The sequence below is a fragment of the Manduca sexta genome, chromosome 26 (assembly GCF_014839805.1).
Source record: "Manduca sexta isolate Smith_Timp_Sample1 chromosome 26, JHU_Msex_v1.0, whole genome shotgun sequence".
Classification (NCBI taxonomy): Eukaryota; Metazoa; Arthropoda; class Insecta; order Lepidoptera; family Sphingidae; genus Manduca; species Manduca sexta.
The window spans coordinates 15,011,982-15,037,122 of record NC_051140.1 but is presented as its reverse complement, the minus strand read 5'-3'; the positions used below and the strand labels follow the sequence as shown (position 1 = coordinate 15,037,122).

The following is a 25,141-nucleotide window of genomic DNA, read 5'->3' as shown; positions in this document are numbered from 1 at the left end:
ACTTGGACATTACAATGCGAGTTATGTTTGTAATTTATAACTGGTATAACAATTGATTTGTCACGCATGCGTATTAAAGTGCCACAGTGAAGGGTTCATTTATTCATGTTTATTCCTATACGTCAATTATAAGATAATAGATGATATCTATTTTGTTAATGGACTAGTAATAAGCTTTGATAATAGTATATGACAATAAAAGAAACAAAAACCTAAGTAGAAAACATAGGTAATTACACACTATTTTACAATTTTTATTGAAAAACATAATTGTTATGGTTCATTAAATTTTCACAACGTCACCCAGGTGAGCAAATGATTCTATTGCTTTACGGGGAAAGTTGGTAATGGGCCATAGTCTACTAACCAAGCGAAATGAACGTGTCTGGACGGTTGAATTTAACTTAAGGATGGCGCCAAAATGTCTTAAGTGATTACCTATTGTGCTGTATTATTATGTCTTACAGTGCTACTCATCTTAAGTCGAAATCATTGCTATAATGACGGCTTATGTAAGCGAGGTTATGTATTCGGTAACTTGGAGGAAATATTGTTTGTATTTTTTTTCTCAGGAGTTGTAAATTTCTGGCTGATATAGATATGAGTCTTCCCTATGATATAAGGAACGATTTATTGACATATTGTGTTGTAGACCTGCCTACCCCATTAACGACACATTTGAAAAAGTAAATTGTTTTCGTCAATTACATTTTAATTAAAAAGTTTGGTACCGTGTGAAAAATATTTATAGATATCCGTTTTTCATACGCAATCATTCCTTAGGGCTTAGACTCTGAAAGGATCGTCTTATATGTCAAGGCATTGTTTTCTATTTAATATTCAATAATTGAATCCTGTTTTGGATCCTGGAGCTCACCTAAGACCTTTTTGCGAGTAATTTGCAATCTCACATTCTACAAGATGGTGTTAGAAGCGTTGTTTTAGATTATCATGAATCATATCTTGTCTTTATTAGGTTATATTATTATTTAAGTAAATATATATCTTCTTTGAAATTCTCGAATCAGAAGGAATAATAATTACAAATACAAATTATTATTTGCACAACCAATTCTGAAAGAAGTAGAATAATTATGATTGTTTTTTATAATACGATTGTTATCGTTACTACTAACACTCAGATTTGGATAAATATTAAACTGTTTTAGCTGAAAATGACAACTGATCGACTAAAATTATTTATTGGTTCATCAATACGCTCAGCTCAGTAAGGTCAAACTAAGTCGTCTATAATAGAATAATTTATAGAAAACCTTGCCCTAAGAGTAATTATTTACGTGGGCTATGACAATTTCCGAGTATTTAGAATAGAAGTAGTTTTTATGCTAGAGGAAAGGTAAGAAAATTTCTGATGTGTCTTAAGGGGCTATTCACAAATTACTTCACACGAATTTTATGAGTTTCGGATCGCTTCCGTTTTCCTTGTCATACGTGGACGCATTCACGGAATCCTCCTTGGTGTGATGTCAATTGGTTTACACTTTTATACATGTGTTATATGTATAGCCAGATATATAAGATATTCTTAAGGTTTTTGATTACAATTAAGTTCTATATTTAATATTGATAATTTTCTATATGGCTTTATATAATTTATGACCCTCCCGCTCCCTTGTCACATAATGTCACATTTGGTTGATCCCCTCCTTAACGTGTGACGTAATTTGAGGATGTCTCCTTATGTGTACATACATAGGTCTGTGTTTTTTACTTTGACAAAATATTGTGTATTTCTACTCTTTAGTAAAACAAAACAGCATCTGCTGCTGGATGTGAAAAGTGGACAAAGTAGCGGTCCGATCTACGAAATATTTTTTTTATAACCACTTTATCGTTACACAAACATTCCAAACGTGCACTATTTAAATAGAAAGAATTCAAAACTGTAGGTGCATATAATTGCAAAGCCTTTGGTCGCGGAAAAAATAAATAATTCATGAAGACATTACGTACAACGGAGAGTTAATTTACCTTTTCCTTATGTCTCAGTTGGTTTTCAGATATGATTGGTATAAATTCATATGACAATGTTGCAAAAACTAGTCAATATTTTTAATATTATCATATTTGTTTATTTTTAAGTCTTATTCTTTATAGCTTCCGTAAACAACGATCAAGTTTTTCGTAATAAAAGGCGTGCAGTAAGTTTTAACTGGACAACGGGCATCGTTCGTCATGGCTAAAACATTATTTGGTTGAATTGAAGGAGATTTATGTGGTTGTTTTAAATTTTCATATTTACGTATGTTGGTGGCGAAGCGTCCATACCATCCGATTGTTATCGGCTTCCCTTTTAGGTTTAGTTAAGTTTGTCTTAGTTTTTGTAAAATTGGCCGCGATATGTTAGGTAAGGCATTTTCTTTTCGGCTTACCTTTTGAAAATCTCACCCTTCGCTGATATATTACTTCGCAACATTACGTGCATCTTTAATGGAATGGATTCGTTCAGCGGTATTAACAACACGTCATCATATTATGTATTACACACATCATTTCATTATACTTTTTGCCTTTCGGTTTATCGTACCCGTCTTTCCACCTTTGTTGCGTTACTGGGTTATGCTCCCGGGTTTGCTCGCATTAAAGATCTGTACCGAAGTCTACATTGTGTGAGTTCTCAAGATACAAAAGTTTTATGATAATAAAGGTGTATTTGTATATCAAATTTTATTCAAATACGTTCTGCTGCTTTTGCATTTACTTCTCACAAACATCGATATCTTTTTCAAAATTTTAAACTTATAAGATTTTTTAGATATATTCTGAAACATTTTTGGTGACTTTCATTTTTATTGCTGCTCATTAACTTCACATCCCATATAGTAGTTGGGAATTATCTTGTTCATTTATTCACCAAAGAGGATTGCCAATGCTTTATTGAGCCGCTTGCTCAAAATTATAGTCTATAATTACTTAATAACATAATTATACTCGTAAAAAGACAAACTATTGTAGGTAGGCAAAAAAGTAACATGTGGTACATTATCTTTTTACTGTACAGCTCTAAGTGTTGAAGTTGCTTTAACAGCAGCAATTAAGGCTGTTTAACTTAACAGCCGGAGATGACACAAAAAGTAATCAAGGTCCACGTTTATCTACTTTGCCATCGTACGCCTTACATAGTTATAATTAGAGAATACATAATTGCGTTTGTGATGCAATAGAATCGTTGTCAAATCATAATGAATTGTTTTATAAGATTTGATACACAACCGTTACCTTCAATTTAATTAGTTCTTTTGTGTATTTATGCAAATACTAGTTAGGCAACTTTTTTCAAATTCACATGAATTAAGTAAGACTGAGAATCGATTGTATTTCTAGACAAAAGTGGTAGTGTGACTAAACAAATATGTTTACGCTGGATCAATTAACCATCGCGGAAGACAATTGCAAATCCATATGTAATTGGTAAAAAGGCGCGTTGTCTCGCAATTTTTAACGTACATATACCGTGTTTATCCATGGTAGGTATCGGTTATCAGCCGACGGTTGTGCGCGTGCGCAGCGGACGAACAGTTGATGTTCGCGCGTCGAGAGGGAGGTACATCCGCTGGCCGACGCTAGCGCACCTGTGACTTAGTGATCGATATACATATCGAGTGCTTCCATAATACTGTACTTTACGTGAAACAACCCAGTGGAATAATCAGGGGTGCGTTGTGTTTTATATTGTTTATTGTGGTGGTTATTTGTCGTCATTCATTTTACTACTATAATTGTAGCGAGTAATAAACCATAAAAAATGTATATAATTTAATATATTTATTTATTCAGGTAAGCGATGCTAAAATATTGTTCGACATTATATAATAATAAATTACGAAGATGTACATAAGCTTTCTCTACATAACCAAAAGTGAATTAAAACGAATGCAAAGAGTCGTGGCCCGTGACGAATTTAATGCGAGACATAACAGTATACATTCATGTATGTTGTACCATTAGATTGTTATGGGTGCATTATGTCATAACAGATTAGACTCTTGAAGATCTGTTGAGAGTCAAGCGGTTAACAACGTGCAAGTGTAGGCAGAATGTGGTCAAGTATTTGTTCCAAGCCAAACATAATATTATAATACACATCTTATTGGAAACCAGCGCTGCAGGATAACATAGGTGGTATTGCAGTATATAGCTGAATGGGAGATCCATCGTTGGTGCAACAATTGATTATGTTGTGTAGGATTTTGTGTTATTGTTTTTTATCTTTGTTCCAACAATAAACTTCTTTCTTTCATTCTTCTTTCTAATAATTTTGATATTTATAACATAAAATGAATATAAGTATTTTTCAATATATTTTTCTTTTACCGCATATTGTAAACATTTTTTTCACTTTATTTCGTGCGTGTGAAACAAGACAGCATTCAATTTATGACAAAAATGCAAGACCAACGACAATAATATGTATTTAAGGTGCTTTAAAATATATATTTCATTCACGTTAAGCTACGGTGTTGCTCGCGGTTTTGCCCGTATGGAACGCTTTTTCCGCTACGGGATAGAAAGTATCCTGTATGTTAATTCAAGATATGGTCTATCTGTGTACACAATTTTATCCCAATCAATTCAGCTGTCAAACTCGCATTTAAAATATGAGTAAGAAGTAAGATAAGATTGTAATAACATCGTTGAATTTGTAACACTTCAGCACTTTCAGTTTAATCAAACAAATGATGCTTTTTTTATAAATTGATGTGTATTTTCTCTGTTGTCTGTATGTACATCCTTCGTTATATGATAAAAAAATAAAATATCAGCCCTGTATACTGTCCTACTGCCGTACACGGGCCTCCTCTACTACTGAGAGGGATTAGGCCGTACTCCACCACGTTGGACTTGTGCAGATTGGTAGACCTCATACTCAAATTTCCTGTAGAGAATTTCTCAGGTATGCAGATTTCCTTCCGATGTTTTCCTTCAATGTTAAAGCAAGCGATAATTTATAAAGAATTCACACATAATTTTAGGAAAGGAAAAGTTGTGTGCACTTGGGATTTGAACCTGCGCACATTCGTCTTGGCAGTCCGTTGCACAACCAACTAGGCTATCGCCATTATCTCACGTTATACTGTTAGTTAATTGTAGTCAATATAAACTTTTAATCTATCTATATACTAACTACCTACTTTTTACATTACAATATATTTCCCAGCTGATTTTAACAAGATAATTGAATCCTTTTCTCGATATATTATTAGAATATCGACGCTTGAACGGCTATCATATCTATGCGACAATCAGTAACCTTTTGTCTAGAGCGATTAAAGTTTTGATTTTAATATGAAAATATACATAACAATTATACTATTTACTTTATAAAAATCTAATGATATTAAAGTTGTCCTAGAGCTACAAAACCTACATCAAACGACGGAGAAAAATCTGGCGATTCTAAATAATTGTATGTAATTATTGTTATAAAATACAAATTTTCGGTTTATTTGTTGTTTAGATATTGCCTTTCAAATAATGATATACTATAGTACCTATATAGGCCTTTGTCAATGAAAGTAGTTCCCTTACAGTCCAACAATCCAGTTTTCAAATTTAAATATACGTACCGTATTGTTATTATCATAATTTAATTTATTTGTATATTATTCAGATACAATGTCATTGTCAAAGTTAGACTAAACTGGTAATAATACTGGCGTAACAAAGCGTCTCGGTTAATAACTTAAGAACCAGTATTAGTATCTGGTTTAATTCGTTTATTACATTTAAGACATGATGAATGACTTTTCAATGTTTTTTGCGACTTCATCAGGAAGTTTATATCAATATATGAAGAAATGTTTGTTGGTGTTTTGACGCATCATATTTAATAAAGGGATTTCATTAAATGAACCTATGTTATAATATATGTATATTTGCCAAAAATCACCATAAATTGCCGCAACATTGAATACCAAAATAAATGTGTTGAAATATGATTTCGTGGGGACTACTTAAGATGTGCTAACCCCTTAATTTACTATCTTGAAGATAACGTGACTTATTTATGACGATTTTATACGATATAAAGTCCATTCGTAAAAATAATTAATTAAAGTTTTAGTTCTGACTACAATTTCGAATTTAGAATAGAATGGTACTAACTTTGTAACCGGATATGCTAGTTCCAGAACAGAACACAGCAGTTATACAAAACTTTCAATCCCAAAACCCAAGCTTTTAATCATTATAAATTAAATACCTACTGGAGGTACGCAATATAAAGTTTTACAAAATTAACAAAACATTGATATTATTATAAATTTCCCGTAATAAACAATTAGTGAGATACTACTAATTCCACAAACGTTACTAATTATGCAAATAATATAATAGACTTTCAATAGAATTAAGGTATTAATTAGCTTTTTTCATCCATCATAAACACTTAATTAGTCCGTCAAAAATCAAGTTTGTAACATCTTTCCTAATGCGGTTTTTATACACATGTAGTGTTATGCAGTAATTATCGATCATAAGTCTTCTACGGACAGAAATATTTATGTAACAAGTTTAAATGTAAAACTAACATAATAGACGTAATAGTGTTATTGTTCATCGACTGTTGAAGCTATTTATTGAGCAAATAAAGAATGACTTTACAGTACGATTTAGTGTTGCATACATCATAAATAATGGGCATGTACTCGTTATATACATAATATAATAACATTTTAACAGGCCCATGTATGTATATTATAAATAAAAAAAAACTAACACGGGTGGTCTTTATTAGAGAAACAGAAGCTTAAATATTTTTTTAGTATTTCGTCCGTTTGTCTGTCTGTATGTACATCACGCAAAATTACTTCAAGGTATTGAATGCAGTTTCAACCGAATGTATTGCTAGAGTTTAACTTAAAATATATGCTCCCTTTATTGTGAGGAAATATAAAGCGGTACTTTTAACCAGAGGAAGATTTTATCATCATACAGTCACGTGAAAAGCTGGTACAAAATAAAAATAAAACGCCAAGAGATTAAAAATAATCTGTAAAATATGTTTTACTCATATATTAATCAATAAAATTATAATATTATATTCTCAAAATGTTAAAATAATACTTTTCAGTAGAGAAGAATGCATCAAACCTAGTCTTTGGGAATGATCCAATCGAGTTCTTATATCGATTGCTCTCTGCAGTCAGGTGGCATAGTATGTTTTTATATATATATTGCGGAAATGATTATGGGACCTTTTAGTAAGGAATCGTTTATGTACTATTAACTCACTCTGGAGAAACTTCTTAGATACTTATTTTGTTAGAAAAACATACTAAATATTGCTCGACTATATGAAGGTCGATATGACCTAAAAGTTGCTACAGGATCAGGGAGTTAATTTAGTTAGGATATGTAATCTTCGTATCGATTTTTGAATTGTATTCGAAAGTTTCATAATTTTTTATCAAAAGTCAAATATCTAAATTGAAAGTGAACGGCATAAAAATTTACAAGATTACATAATAAAATAATCATCAACAAGGCCCTTTCATAACTAATGAATAAAAAAAGCGTATTGTATATTTCTTTGTATTACTACCTTCTTTATAATTTTGAACTGATTTGAAAAGAGTAGCACTATGGTTTCTTGCCCGCTATATTCTGGTGGAAACTGCTTTTCGAACTGGTGGTAGAGTAAATTTATAAATCAAAATAATGTTTAACATTTAATGGTTCCAATAAAATATGTCATTTATATTTATTTCAACTACTGTGCCTAGTCTATTAATCTACCTACTATCACACTGTATTAAAAAACATTCATAGTTAAGCTAGTCGAGTAATTCAACTCGCGATTGCATGATTAGTATTAATAGATTGTCCAGCAGGTTTTTAATTCTCATACCATTTCTCGCTGTGTGCGGTAACTGATCAAAAGCGTCTTACATCAGCGATTAGACGATTTGTTTTTATTAATCTCATAAGTTTTTATTCGAATACACGATTAATCGATTATACATATTACCGCTAATACATATAAATTTTTTACCACTAAATACTTCCAAGAACGCAGTTTTTATTAAACCGCAGACATTTACGCATATTTCCTTGAAATTTAGCAAGACGTAACCTACAAAATCATCAGATTATGCGCGATAGACAATTTTAATGGTAAACACAAAAACTATGGGCAATTATATGCCGTGGCCGTCGGTGCGTAGCACCTAACTCCTCACGATATGCAATTATACGGTAATGGTGCTATTTGCAGAAGGTACTCGCTAAATTAACAAGAAGACGGGATGTTTGACAATTTTGTTCCGTCCGGTAATTTTGTAATGGCTTGAGAAGGATGCAAATTGGTTGGTGTTGAAAAGTGAAGGTCGAAATTAAGAAAAGTGTGAAAATGAGGAATTTGTCATGTTATATAATTTGTCCGCTGCAATTGTACATTCTATCCTACTGAGCCAGTATTTACTGTATAAAAATATTTTTAATTAGCTCATGCATCTTTATGAGAATAAAATTTTTATCATGATTATTTACGTAAATATCATAATTTTTAAATGCAACAATTATTTTAATTCGTTGCTGCCTTTCATCCTTTCTATATGATGAAGCAGGTCTTTACATTTTTGAAGTTTACTTTAAATTTATTTCAACATAGTCTGATACGGTCTCAAAACCAACCTTGACATAAAGCGGAAACTAGACTTCATTATAATATGAAAATATTGCTGTATATTCTTGATATAGTTATGCAAAAGAACCAAACGGTTTGTTTGATACTCATAATTTTTGGGTTAAATTTTTGCACTGGCATTGGCGTAATTTTGAATAATTTAATCCTAAATACTATAACACTTTTATATATGCTAGTAATATTTTAATTATTAAGTACTAGCTTTTGCTCGCGGCTTCGTCTGCGTGAAGGAGTTTTCCGGGATAATTTTTTTTCCGATTTACTTGATTTGTATCGTTATATTATGGCCAAATTACACAAAATTATTATAAATTGTAGCCTATGTGTTATTCTGGTGTATAACCAATATTATTGTAAAGTTTCATCCAAATCCGTTTAATAGTTTTTTCGTGAAAGAGGAACAAACATACATACATACACACATCCATCCTCACAAACTTTCGCATTTATAATATTAATAGAGTTAGGATGGATTTAATAAGACCAATATATATCTCTTTTTTAGGCAAAAATCTTTGTTAGAAGTAAAATTGTATGTAAATGTCCCAATGGGGTTTAAAATAGAGGTTGGAAGGTTACATCACATGAACTCCTAACATGGGCGGGGCCGCATAAAAAGATAGTTCATTATTACAAATTAACTAAACCGTTAAAATAGAACAAAAACAAACTCCAATCAACCTTACGCAATCGATATATGGATCAATATAATTATTCTTATATTCTACTCTCTTGCCCAATGATCAATTATTTAGATCACTTACTTCACACAGGAGTGATTCGCAATCATTGGACGTCGTTAGTTGTAATTAATGCATACGATAGTTCTTAACAGGCCTTATTAGGGTTAAATAGAAAGCTAATTATTTACATGTCCGTAAATAGAACTTACACTGTGGCTGCGTGTTAGGACACGCTGTTATCCGCTAGAATTACTAAATGAACAAAGAACGGTCTACAGCGCCTCTGACATGACGGAGGGTACCATATATGACTTAGGCCTGAATCACACTCAATTTTATCACTATAAAATTCTATTAATTATATCTATTAAGTCCAATTCATGCTTAGCTTGGGGAGTCCGTAGATACTGGGAAGACCGGCAGTTGCAAGGGCGGGACTCAAGTTTCGCTAAATTCCAAGATCTGGTTAATTATATTGGTTGAGCGGCCCTGTTTAAATCAAGGTGTTTCATGCTTGGCCTTTTTCTAGAGTTCACACTAAATTAACTCCAAGTTTGAAGCTTTGCTGTATTACTACTATTATTTTTATTACAGACCTAAAACAAAAACTTTTTAAATTCAGGTCATTCATTATTAGTTATTTATGTTGGTTTTTACTTTTTTTTCAAACATTTGTTTTATCTATAAAATATTTATTATAAATACAACAAAATAAAGGTATCAAGTGCTAAATGATATATAGCGCCAAATAATAATAATTTAATAGTGACATACATACAAATGTATAAAGTAATATTAAGATGCAATTTGCTTACGCATTATCCATTATAACGTATGAATCTAGGGAAAGTTGTGCGGAAGTGTTTATTGTATAAATCACTGAGATACTTAAGGTGTCTAAGAATAAACAGTTGTGGGAAATAATTTAGTAAAACTTGAAATTTCTTGGCGTATTTATTACTTGAAGATTAGTTGACTAAGATTTGTCGTTTAGGACACTGAAATGCGTGAAGTGATTTGAGTGTCAAATTGGATTCTCGGATTATGTTAATTGAAATCTCCAGTATCTTTGTAATTGAATATTTAGGCACAATTACCTGAGTACCTTCGATTTATATTTGAAAAATAACGAGGCCAAAATTCTAAGCTAACACGCACAAATAGCATCTGGTATTAAAAAAAACTGAAGATAACACGTGTCCTACCTATTTTTAAAATGTGAGCAAAATGCTTATTAATCGAGAATAAAATCGAATCCGACATGACCTACCATAGTTTAGTGAGCATAGCCTAGAAACTTACTTTACGTAATGCAGAATTTATTACCGCTCAAATAATATCGTACATTAGTTCAATGGACTGAGCGACTGAATATTTATCACTGTAGCTTCATTACGTCACGTTTATAATTTTCAAAAGGAAAATATTACAGCATTTAGTTATTCTAATGTGTTTTTTTGAAACAGTTTGTACCTTGAAAATCATAGATGTAATCATTAAAATATTCTAGAAGCATTCATTAACATTTTTATATTTTGTATCGCTGTTAATAAAATATTTTATTCACTGTTGAACCTGTATTTACCTAATAATGTTAAGTATCGTTAAAAAATAATTTATTTTTTTTATATTTTCTGTTTACGTGATTTTTACATAATACTACCAAAATATAATGCTTCTACAGTGAAGAGCCGGAGAACAAAGCATGGATTACGTTATAATATAATTATTTTTTTTTACCGCTTTTGCAATATTTATGTTTCATTATTATTACATGCAGTGACTCAGAAAAATGTATATAATATGTGCATTGTGTACATAGTAATTATCACATATGATTTAATGTGCTGCATACCATTATCAAATCGAATCAAATCATTTATATGTAAGTGGAAGTAGATTTTTAACAATAGATGATTTTACTTATAAGAAATTCATACAAATGTAGGCTTTTAAGTTAAATAAGAGATCATTAAACCATACTCTAAACCTTATTCTAATACGTTTAAATTCCAAGTTACGAAACATAACAAATAAGAAAAGAATAAGCGCACAAATAAAACGTATATAAAATTTTGTTTCTCTTTTATTTTATGTCAAGTTTTGCTCACGGTACTACCCGTGGGAAATTATATTACTGAAATAAAATTCTCACTGCCACATCCAGTGTGAAAGGTAGCTTAAAATAGTATGATATTTCAAAATTTATCTTATGTCTGCCAAATTTAATTTAATTATTCTACGTTTTCTGCATGATTGATTATTATTGAAACATCTTCCATAAAGTTTACATGTATGTTAATTGCATAATAACTTTCATAACTACGCGCGAAAATTTAAGTTTTAATAATAATCAACTCTTCGCTTTAATGTTTAACTTTGCTAATGAGCTACTAATCTTCCAACTTCGGTAACATTGTTTACGAAAATATTTTATGAATTAATGAAGACACCGATCAGATATGAAGAAATTTAGTATTGACCGAACGTTTATGTTAACCAGTGCCTTTGTCCCAGCATATCTGCCATCAGTCGTCTATCTTTGCCTTGAATCGCTTCCCGTCTATTTAAGGCAATGCTTGGAAAGCATTTCACTGCGTTTGTTATGTTAGCGCTTGTTAGCCACTAATTCTTAGTACACAGCTTACAAGCCTGGGATTTTCCTTACCGGTTGATATTTATTCCGGTCCGTTTCAAAGTGTGTTTGTTTTGTCCACAGTTTTGCCTTCACCTTTTTCTTTACACTGAAGTGTTTCTTGGAGACGTGTCTGACGGCTGTCGAAGTTAATGTCATACTTTTAATGACTTCGCATATCACGATTGTTGGTAGTTATATTTATAAGAATTTGAAGATTTTACTTTTTTGAGTGTATATTAATCATTTTAGATATTGGATTTAGCACTTCGATTTGATTTCTTATTTTAATTAACTTAATTGGAATCGCAATTTATTTTTATTGTTTTCAATAAATAATAATATAACAATAATTCACGATGCTAAATAAGGATTGATTGTAGAGATCTGTCTACAGTAAATCTCTTACATCAATTAAGAAATTGAAAGTCCAAGATGTAGTTTGAGAAACATGCATGGTCAGACAAACAAATAAAAACTCAACTCTGATATCGATTTAAATTCTCCTTCACGGCGTGAAAGCAACTAAAATACAGTAAGTAGCAACACTCCTATGCCCAATTAAACCTTAATTCATGCACATGGAAAAGTGTTCATTATAAAGAGCTATTCACCATCCTTCCCATTAACGTCCATTCAAAGAATATAAATGCGAAATAAAATTTAAGCAACGTCAAACATCAACCTTTGTCCATTGTAACTCGAAACGTTTAAAGCTATTAAATATACGGACAAACTTCACTGAAATACGAAACGCAACTATTAAGGAGGTGTTGTAATAATTGTTGGTATTATATTCTTTAATATATAGTTTGCTTTGCTTGAAAGGGCCCCGGAAAAATGCACAGTCCGTACAAAATTAGCTATTGCTTAATATGAAAATTCGGTTCTTGGTAGCTTCGCTTCTGTTTTATTTACGATCTAAACAGTGTTATTTACGTGTAAGAATTTGTACTCTAAGTTAACTCGTGTTTATGGCATAAATTTGTTTAACCTTGTGTCCTTTTCACTTTGATGAGTATTAATATATTCACATAAAATTGTACGTGGGAAGTAGAATGACTTTATTTTCTCTTAGTCTATAACATTGTGGAAAATGTGAAGATAAGTTGCAAACCGTATATTATTCATTATATTCAATATGCAGCAATGAATAAAAAATGAATTCAATAATTCTTTTGCTTTTTTTGCAAATAATTAAAACTCTATACCTTGAGCACAAAAAAACAGGAAACGTAAACTTTAATCAAGACCTATCAATTTCATGTTACAGTTTTATAGCCATGTTATTATTTTGTCGAAGCTCATATTAAACTGTTCATTACAGCATCTAAATATCACATAATTGCGACAATAAATCAACAATTACCGCATTCGGCAAGTAGCACGGCAGCTCTGTTTATCTTAGGAGTGGTTTTAGAACACCAAGTGAGAAATGAACATTTAATTTTGCTCTTTTGCTGGACTACGTTGCTTCATCTAATTCTAACATTGCACTGTCTGATTTTAAACCCAATTCCGTTTCGTCATAGACTCTTCCCATGCTCGCGTCGAAACAAATGTCTCTGTCGTTTCGAAATGCAGATACAATTTCTTGTATTTAACAACGTTTTTGTTATTAGACACCGTATATTCATAGACCTTCATGCATTCTTTATTTCATAATTAAGTATCAGATTAAGCAATTCTTGTGCCTACTTATTGGAGTAAGTATGACACAAAGTTCAGTTTTGCTCTACTTATTTTTTTTAATTCAAATCCAATTATGAATGAAAAATTTTCATGTTCAAGTTGTATTGTTTATACTGAAGTACGAAAGAAAATTGTTTAAACGAAAGTATATAATTAATTTGAATGAACTTTGTCGATTTACACCCATTTAAATACGGATCACCTCGCAAAACTGTAGGTTCTTAAATGAGTTAGTGGTATTAGTACATTATATAAAATATATTTAAATTTACTGCGCAATTAAAAACTTAAAAAAATACTGTTACACTTTAACATTACACATTAATTAACCAAGGCCACTATGTTTCTTCTTTAAATGTCGAATTTCATACTTTTAACCTTCAAAGGAATTTGTGGCAAAAAATGTCTCTACACATATCAAAGTCGTGTATAATCTAATTTGAACCTACTATGTATAGTTGTATATGATTGCGATTAGTTTTTCTGTAGGTTGAATATTTATTGACTTCCTAGTACATAAATACGCGGTCCACTTCTTTATGCGTACCTACAATTACGTTCGGAATCTAGTCTGATATAGATGAGGGACATGTGTTTTTAATAAAGCACAATTCCATGTAATTACTATGGATTTAAAATATTTTTTGCCTTCAGCTTCGCCCGCGCAAAAAGCCTTTCCTGCTTTAGAAGTCTTGGATACTGGCGTATCCACCTCTTTACGAAAGTAGTTTAGATTTTCTTTCTTCTATGGGAACGAATTCTCGATATAAAAGGTAGCCTTTATGTTAATCGAGGATATAGTCTACCCATGTATCCAATACGATTACTTCTAACAAATATACAAAAATCCGAATATTTTTACTAACTTTCGCATTTATATTAGTAAGTTTAAATATTGTATTTTATATCAAAGTCGTAGTTTTACGCTATAAATCTAGCAACCAAACACACTATGACGCCAAAACTTATTCAAATAATACGTTCAAGTATCAATACTAGAAGTGGTGATTTAAAATACGACGGGACAAATTGTAGGACAGCACATGTGAGCCAAAGATTTTATCATAGTTGTCAATCAAAGTTATATCGATCGGCAAGTTGCTTGATCCATTCTTCTGATTTGGGAAATTGTATTAGCATTTTCGGCACGTTTGTGCTATTTCTAATACCAAAAGTTTCTTTGCAGATAGACATCGGGCCTTGTTGACAGCGTATAGACAGTTCCAACATTTATTATTTTAGGACAAGTAACTTCATATCTTAAGTTTTAATATGGAACTGCTGGTCCCATTATGGAAAATCTTTCACAAAGAGAATGTTACGCTATTCTTATCTGCTTTTATTTACTGACTATTTTTAAATACCTTCCGCCGAACAAACAGCTTTGTGCATTCGTTCTGTATATGTACTTCGCACGAGTATCGGGCGGGAATGTGCAAATATTTATAAATAATTTCTTTAAGAAATCAGTTATAGGTTTATTTGAAAATTTTAAGCTATGAAAATATTCCATATTACTTTGTCTACGAAGCCGGCGAGGTAGGTTCGGTTCTCAAGTAGAGCAGTTAAAATTAGTCCCTGTTTTTAGAATTAGAATACAAACATCAGTTGCAATAAAAAATCATTTTCGATTTGCCACACAACGAGCTCTCTGCGTCATCTTGCACAGTGTACAATGGATTAGTTCTAAGAACTTATAGCCTTTACGTCAATACAGCGTCACTTCATAATATTATTTAAATTGGTCCAAATCGTTTTCATAACAAACGATTAATGTTAAAACGATTGCACAAAAAAATGCTTCAAACAGATTTGCAACTACGAGCTAAATGTAAAGAGAGACGCCCCAAGCACTTTTAATAATGTAATCTCATAGAAATGTATGCGTGATCATAATTATATAGTCTGGTGTCGTCACATGCACATACTTTATATCCTGTGTTTGTCTAATCTATAAACTAGCCTTTCTCAGCATTATGCGCCGATGCCCTGTGACCTGCAGCGCAATAGCTATATTTCACGAGAATCTTGCTTATTATTTAAGTTGAGAGCATCGGTCAAATGAGGTAGACGTTTGGTTTAAATTACTGGTTATTTACTATATTTACGTGATTTTGTTGATTGTGAGGTAGAAACTATGTGTTATGTAATTATAATTAATTAAGAATATTTTGTATAATGTTCCGGTGTATAACATTTTTGGAAGGTATTTTTAGCGTATAAATATAAACTTTAGTTATAGAGTATCAATCAAAATTTTTTTGCTAATTAGATTTTGTTCCTTGCTCCGCCCGCGTTAAGGTTGTTTTTGTGATGAAATAATACACGTCGTATTGATAACCTTCTACTTTTTTCTAAGTCGGTTAAAATACGTTGAAAATGCTTAAACATATCAATGTAAGTCTCGTCACAATCGATTTAGGCGTTCTGGACCACAGCACAAAGAAATAGTAAAAAATTCTTGTTTAGTAACATGAAATATAAACGTAAAAAACACTTTTATTTCCAAATCATAGGAACACACTTCACTATTATTTAATAGTAAACATAGGCCAAGAACTTTCAACCTCATTGGCATATTAAGAGCATATCCGTAAGCATTCATAATGTATTCTAATTTCAATTATCTCTTTACAAGGAAATCCACTTAAACAAACTTTTAGGTCACCTAGTACATATAATCAAACATTTAATACTCTGTCCGTTTAATTTTTCTGCATTGCTTAGATTCCCGCCATTATCATCTTTTGTTCTAAATCTGTCAATATTAGCATATTCAATGTTTTGCCGTACGACTAGACCTCATTATGTAGATATTAGATATGCAGTCTGCATAATTTAAATGTGTTTAGTGTAACTTTCCAAGTGACGTAGAATTATAAATAGAGGAAATAATTTGCCTTGAAATATTGAATTTATAAAGCCAAGCCACTTCCCATACATTGTAGTGATCTAATGTAATGAATATGCTAGTATGAATCCTTCTTAGCTAAATTTTGGTCGCGGCGGCCATTGTCAACGGAGATCAGCCAGGTACGAAGGAGATATACTGCACAAATGTGTTCCAACATACAAGTGTTCTCTCTGTTCCTTCACTCAGAGTCCGGTGAGGTCGTAATCCGAAATGACCAAAATGTGCTTTCCAAGGCACAGGGATATGACATCGCCAACTTCCTGACTTCGAGCTGCGCCTGTGTAACATTTAAGGATAAACGCAGTCACCATCGACCCGGACAAGACCTAGGATTCGAACCGATAGTCGTACCCGTACTACATATGTCATATTGTAGTATATATGATGACCGACTTAGTAATTGGAATTCAGATTTTTTTTTTCTTAAATTCCATGTTTTTCCTGGCGGTAAACCTATTACTGTCAATTAAAATTGGTAGTAATATTTCAGTCATTCTTACTGAATGGACCGTCTATCTGGGGCAGTATCCAATCAAGTCCTTTCCTTCCTTAGCCGTATTCTCTTCTTTTAACGCTAACAGCGCCTTCAATATAATCCTGGAAATGTGGGTGATTGTAATTACTTAACTCAGACACCCTATTTGTACATATAGCTGGAAGTCATGTCCTTGTCATCTGCTTATCGAGATCTTCAACAGCTTAGCGTAGTGTAAAAATCGCCATGACCTCCATAGCAATGATGTTAAATACGGGTTGATATACCTTAATGAGTTGGCAATTTGCGTTCGTAATTTACGCGAGTTCAAATATCGTTTTGCTGATTAATAATATCTAACTAACTGCCAGGATATTCGTGACCGGGGTTTTATGGTAACTTCAGTTAAATAACATCTCTATGCATTCAGTTATAAGAGTTAATTGGTTATGTAATTATGTCAGTTAATTTTGTTCTGAATGCGTGGGTGTCGGAATATTTAAGACTGTTCACTCAACTGTGAAGAGCATTGATGCATTCAGTAGAATTTCCTATGTTATTATACGCTATTTTTTTAGTTGCGCATTAGTTACGAGCATATTATGTGTGTATTCTACGCAGTAGACTATATTAAATAGGTATTTATGAAAGCGTCTTTGAGTTAATTATTTGAAATACTTTTCATCACAAAGTTATATTCCGCGCATAATAAAATAATTATAGCTTCTCTGTTGTTATTTTCGCTTTATCATATTTGAAACCACATTTTACATGTCAATACTCAATAATGATTTTTTATCATTACGCGAATGTTAGACATTAAAATTAAACTATTTTTCGGATTTTATCGCGGTTTTGATGTTTTACTTTTTCTCCCGACGTTTCGAAGACTTTGCAGCCTTCATGGTCACGGGGGGACTGAAGTGTTGTTCATCCGCAAAGTCAAAGTTACAATATGTACCTACATTTAACAATAATACAACTTTTTAATTTTTTTAGCTGTTGTTGGTGCGATCTACGCAGAATGTGCTCACAAAGCGCGATAAAATCCGAAGAATAGTTTAATTTTAATGTAAATACTCGTTTATATATTGGAATTTTTAAATGTTAACAACGTGATTTTCTGATAGTCATCAATCAAACCGATCGTTTATTATATTGATTGTAATAATTGGTTCAAAATCCAGAAAAAATCTACCTTACCAATAATTCGTAACATTTGATCTTCAACTATTTATATATGTAATACAAAAACCAGCCCAGGTACAATAGCTTCAGGGCACAATTTTATCTTGAATAAGTTTAGACATTTTACAATGACTCAGCAAGTCAATTAGCTAAAGATCTCTGAGTCATGTATGGGCCACAGTACATACATCAAAGCAAAAAGAGCTGACAACATCGATTACAATCTTTATTGACTTTTCAGGTTGTTTTGTACCTACCCTTTTTGTAACTTTATTAATTATCTAAGAACACAATATAATATTGTTATATACAGCATTAAAAAGATATAAACAGGCGAAGCTGAAATCAAAGGTAAAATGGTAAATGAATTGACTGCATAGTAATACAATTTAAAGTTGTCTAAAAATATTTTGTAACTGTTGGACCAACCTATAATATAATATAATTCGATATATAAAAATTTCAAAACCCATATTTTAGAATAGAGTAATAAAATATTTTTTGCATCTCTTGCTTCGGTCAGTGTCCAGATAAAACTAGATAAAAAATACTTAAATTAAGATCCTTTAAATCGATTATGTTAACTGATTTATTAATGAAACCTCACACAAAAATTATTATACCTATATGTTAACAATCGCTAACAGTTACTGCTACCTTCAATATGGACCTGCAGCTAACTGCAGGTTGAGATCTCAGTCTCAGTATTAGTCTCACTAATCTCAAGTGTCTTGTTTTGATGTCGAAACGTAACAAGGTAAAGGGTGGGTAAGGTGGTAGCCACTTCAGAGGTGGTAGCCAAGACGCCATTCAACACTCGTTAACGTTAAAAGAAAACAAAAAAAAAATGTACGGGAATGACATATTCTAGCGACATCTGTCACTCTGATATGACATTCTCATACATATTTTTGTTTTGTCTTAGCGTAAACGATTTTAGAAAATTGTCTTGGCTATGGGCCCAGTTTGCTTAGAATGAGGCAAAAATGCGCCAGAACTCTGTATTATTGGGATTGGTTAAGGAACGCATTAGTCTGACGATCAATGAAAAATATCTAAATTCAACGATATCTACTTATGAGTCGGAATTTTTGGGACAGTCTCAGGAGGCAGTTCAGCCAAATAAATGGACAGCGGTTTCCATTAAGACATCGATACACAATACGTCACATTGTTTCGCATTACCTAACAAAAAATGTAGTACGTTGTATCCATTTCCGAACAAAGTTCAAGTGCCCACGTTAAATCATCAGTTTCGCCTGTCATACTGACATTGTTGCAATGGGTAACGCTGGATTACTTAACTCCAAGTAACCGTTCCAATTTTCTGGTTGCACAGAACGCGTGTCGCCATTATATGCTAATTGGCAGACGACACAAATGCTTAAACAAGTACATTTTTCAACGTATTAACAATAAAAGTGATGTGATGCATAGTAAGTTTGTCATACAAAGATTTCGTGCTTGGTGAGGCGCATTGCTTTTATTAAAGCCAAAAGATACTAAGCATAACATATTTGGTACTAAATAAACTTAAGTGTAGATTTAAGAATAGTATCACATTGCTTATATTTTCCGGAATGTAAAGGAATTGTTATTATTTTCTAAAAGTAAGAAGAAGAATATTACATAGTTATTAAGCTTTTCATGAGGTGAAGCAGTTACATTCATAATGTTCTCGAACAATTTAATAAAGGTGAAAAATGTTTTGGATTCCTCTGCGAATATATCAAGATTATTTATAAAACTAAACAATAGCCGACGTAATATAATTATACAAAAATATTTCAGAAATCTTCAATGTGAGAAAAAATATCAGGTGCTTTTATTTCATTCAAATATTTGTTTCCAGTCACTGGGAATTCTTATTATACCTCTATTTTTGATAATATTATATTGATATTTATTACAGTCGATGCATTTTTTTTAAAATTGCTATATCATTTAATGAATTTCCCAAATATTATAATTATACATAATTTACTAATAAGTATTCAATTTCAAAATATAATGTGATTAGTTTAGGAAATATAATATCCGCTTATTAATGTATGGACTGTCTGCTACATTTCCCAAATTGCCCTATTTAGAACAGCAATCTTATGTAATAAAGAAAATATCACAATAACCAATTGTGTCAGAAACAATCGTCACTACAGCTTTGTAATGATTCTATCGCGTGTAAGTATCTACTTAAATTGGGGAATCTTGCGTCAATGAGCATTACGAATGAACATACATTGTGGAAGCTATTGTAAGTATCATTCCGAAGCGAATGGCAAGAATTACGCTAGTGTTTACAAAACAACACCTTCGGGCATACATGTAGTTAATTGGTTAAGAATATTAGTATGAATATCGCTGTTCTCTATTGCTAAGTTCATTATGGGTACGAATGCGGTTATGTCATGTGAATAAGGGTGAGTTTTGTAGTGTGCGACTGAATGCGCATACGCAGACAGTGTAAGATCGGTAAATGGCGCGGCTTATTAACTTAATAAGCTTCTTAGGGCTGTTTTTATCCATTCTGACATTATTTCAGATAGCTAGCTTTGCGATAGTATTGACGTATCGATTTTATTGTTAGCACTGCAACTGATGGTACCTGAAGAGATGCCCAAAAAGATGTCGTCTGCTAAGAGATAAACATCCCCGGATAGTCGGCACAGTTATGTCGGTCCGCTTAATTGCTTCTTTACGCTCCTCTCGAAGGACCCAAACCTGTAAGAAGGATTATCAATCATCAGATATTGTATTGGTACCTTTACAGTTTTTCCATATAAATAACTGTATATTCTATAGAAAATTCATGATAATATATCTACAGAGAACCTGTAAAAATGACAAATTTATCTTATTAAAGTTATCTGACGATGAAAAATTTGTCGAAGTGTAACAACCCTATGAGAACTAACAATTACAGCGACATTCTGTTGTCAACCCTACATTGTTTTTAAAAATACTTTTTATCACTAGATGTGCTCCAATTCCCGCAGTTTGAGTATTCAGTTACGTACCTTAATGTTTTTATTATAAATACATACAAATACAACACAGGAATGTTATATATCGAATATAAAATTTCACTACCCCTACCATATGTGAGAAATTGTTAGTAAATAACTACATTATAGTTCAATAATATTTTGCAGATACACACTTCGTTTCTGGTTAACGGTAACCAACTTGCTAACTTCCAACCAACAGTTTATACCATCTTTCATTACTCAGGTTCCATACAACCATACTACGTTCGTTAGTAAATCATCTCTAATCATTATTCCAGCCAAATGTACAGATTCGTTCCCACAGTTCAATTATTACTGGTATGTAGTCGCCGAAAACCTATCCTATGTTAGTAATAGTCTACGCGGTCACCTTTGGCTTGAGTCTTTACGGATTTATAAATACAGCACTGACTGTTTAAGATTAACAAATGTTTGTCTTCGATATGCGAAGGTGAAAGTTCGATTCTTACTCGTGTTGCAATTATGTTTACGGCGCGTACCGCGGATTTATTTTCATTGTAATTTGTGATGAGTAGTCGGAGGTATTGAAAATGTTCTGTTTAAGTGTTCCTCCGATTTCGTCACTTATCGTTTTGGTAAAGACGTAACATCAATTCACGTAAGTGACTTTAATGATGGGCAAACACTTTAGAAGAATTAACCGTAGGCAATATGTTTTATATTATGTACTTAGAGCAAAGAATAAAAAAAAATGCAATGTTTTAACAGCATTGTAATTTCTTTATTGCCCTTTTCCCGTGCAAGGTTTTCATAATGGCAGATATCGGAAACTTCCAATCCCACATCTATAATAAATCGAATTAATAGATATTACTTTGTTGAATGATTGCTACAATATTAATTAACGTCGGCGCGTTTTATTTAATTTTAACTCGTTACATTGTTTTTATTGATCTATATTTTATATGTTATTTTAATAGCTATGAGCCTAGTGTAGAATTTGAATCTAATTTATAACTATACCAAAACTCATTTTTCAACAAACACATTCACACGATGCGCGTAAATTGCACAAAACGTTACCCAATCGGGGCAAACGGCGTATAATCCATTTTCTACTAATTATAGACGGTGAAATGTAATATTACATGCAATTAGCTATTGTGAGCGAGTGAATCGGTCCTTCGTCAGTAAACGTTCGTGACAGTTCGGTTATGTACGTAACTTGCACTCTGACCTCCATTGCTGGTCCCACGTTGTGTAACCGATACGTTGAGGATGAATTTCCCATGTCAATTGTGCCCTTAATAAATTGCGAGTGTGTGTTATATTGATTTAGTTGTGAATTTGGAATTGAGAGAGGATATAAATTAATATTATAGACGTTATAATATATAAGTGTTGGTGCATAGTTAAGTATATTTTAAGGTATGTATAAATGATACATTTGCAATATATTTATTTGACATTACACAAAGTAGAAATGGTATGTTTGTGGTTAAGATTGTCCGATATATCGAGGGTATAGTGCTAAAACCCAATAAGTGCCAAAAAATCAAAAATCGTTTTATTGGTCTATGTTAATGAGTTTTTGACGCTCTTTCCATTGGTCTAATCCAATAAGCGGAATTCACAGTATAAAGCGAATTACTTGATGTAATAACCCAATAAAGTGACCACCTTGCGCCATTTCTAATAAACTAAAACACTATAAAGTGAGTTAATTAGATAAATCATATTTTTTAGTTTACGCTTAAAGCAGTTATAGCTATTTATAGGTTTTTAGTGTCCAATGATCTTCACTCAAATTATCAAAGAGATAAAGGTAAAATCCATTATTTAGTATTTAACGGGATTTATCTCTAATTCCCTATATAAGAAAACAAACTAAACCAAAGGTTAAAACAAAATAAATGTGTTTTCTGGGTTTTATTTTTCAATTTTATTTCAAAAGATATGAATTATGTTGAGTTATATGGTATTTGTTTAGTTTGTTAACTAACTTTCTTCAAATTATGTTTGGGGAAGAACCCAATAAATCAAGTTCCTAGCGCTATTGTGGACATTTTGTGACGAGCATCACGCACGCGCGTACGTAGCCCGCGAGTTTTGTTTTTAATTAATCTCAATTTACTGCGAATTATTTGTGTTAAGCACTACGATAGGTGATCGAGGAAGGAAATTTGTACAATTAGGTTGTATTAGGACGCTGATATCAGGTAAATTCTCATTTTATGTACTTTTATGTAATGAGTACTTTTTCGTATATATACCAAGTTACTCACCTATAATTGCCCTATCCATGAACAATAACTGAATAGGCTTCTTAATTACATAATTAAAAATTAAATCACAATTACAAAAAACTTCCAATAATAAGTATCGTACAGTTAGCCAGAAATACATTTTCAAAATGGACAATGAACATATCCAAGTCTTCATCATTTTTTTAATGCGACCTTATATGTTAGTGTAGATATTATCTCTGTTGCTGGTGGTATCTAGATAAAGCAGATTTGTTCGGAGTTTTCAATAGTGACGATTTTCCATATATATTATAATTCTGTATAAGTGGTGACGATCAACGCGGCAACAAAGAACCACCTAAGGAAACAAGCTCTGAAGATGTCACATTTGAACAACACATAGCATCATTTCCTTGACGGAGTCCTATTACATATTAAATATGTTACGAAACTTAAATGCTGAAATTACTACTTAGACTTAATAAATATATAACATTTGATCAAAATACGAAAAATCCAACTCGAACGAATTTTTAAGAGTATGAAAACCATTTAAAACGAAAAAAAAATATATTAAGTAGAGAAAGATACAGATAAAGTTCGCGCTAATATAGAAGACTCATTTATGTCTATCCTATGGATTTGAAAGCGGTATTGTAGATACTAAATGGGGGAGGCGAAGGTATATCATAGGTATACTACATGAGAAAATTATTATCGTACATTTTTACGATATATTATTAAATTACCAAACAAAGACTGTTGGCGCAAATGAAATGGTAAAAAAGGGAGTTTTAAAATAGGTACATGCCTATATTTCTATTTATCGAAAAAGTTACCCCAATTTATTAAAGAAATTTGTGTTTTTTCTGAAACCTTTAATGGACCAAACAAGATTCAGTTCATTTCAACACTTCTGCTCTGGATTGTTAAAAAAATCGGTCATTTAAATATAGTTGGACGGAAATTATTAGAGGGCAGCCACACTCATATGGAGGTGGACTCCATGCATGCAGTTATTGAAGCAGCATCAAAAAATAAACAATAAGTAGCGTAAGTGAGTGGAAGAACGTTTTCACAGAAACTAAAAAGAAGAGGACCAAGACTATTACGAAAAAAGACGGAAAAGAAACGACTTAAAATCAAAAGTTATAAAGTAAAACAATTAAAATGTATTGAAATGTTAGAATTAAAAAAACAGGGCTGCAATAATAAGATAAAAAAATTAAGATAACGTGAAAGAAACACGAAACTTGCTAAAAATAAAACGCATTAAATAATAGTATGTTACAGGAGACTTAAATATATATTTTGGTTTCGATATGTCCGAAAATTTTCGTTACATACATGTGTGTAAATGCCCATTAAATACACCTAAAACCAGACATTAAAGACAGTCTAATCCGCCCCCAGTTGTTGTTCAATTACCAGATGAAATAGAGCACCTATAATTCAGTCAATTACCCATCAGCCTTGCTAAACACAAAAACCTGATGAATATGTGCGAGAAACTCTTTGCACCCGGGAAACTCCATGCCTGGATACGTGATATGAAGACCTACACCAAACTGCCAGCCTCAGTTAGTGATGAAGAGTGATTTATCCTCTTTTTTATGACTTTCATTCAGTAGTTAATTGGTTAAGTACAATAAATGTTTCATTTCTCTTGGG

The 25,141-nt window shown here is 32.0% G+C and overlaps 1 protein-coding gene across 2 annotated transcripts in view; it reads left to right on the top strand.

Moving 5' to 3' along the window:
- Window positions 1-3,483: 3,483 nt before the first annotated feature.
- The window catches only part of LOC115451616, a 43,444-nt gene continuing 21,786 nt past the window's right edge, over window positions 3,484-25,141 (top strand). The window contains exon 1 of one of the 2 annotated variants that reach the window (XM_030179976.2): window positions 3,484-3,676. The gene's annotated coding sequence lies outside the window, so the exon portion shown is untranslated. Of the gene's footprint in view, window positions 3,677-22,633; window positions 22,653-25,141 lie in introns of those variants that run through there. The other variant, XM_037443477.1, reaches the window with a different exon arrangement.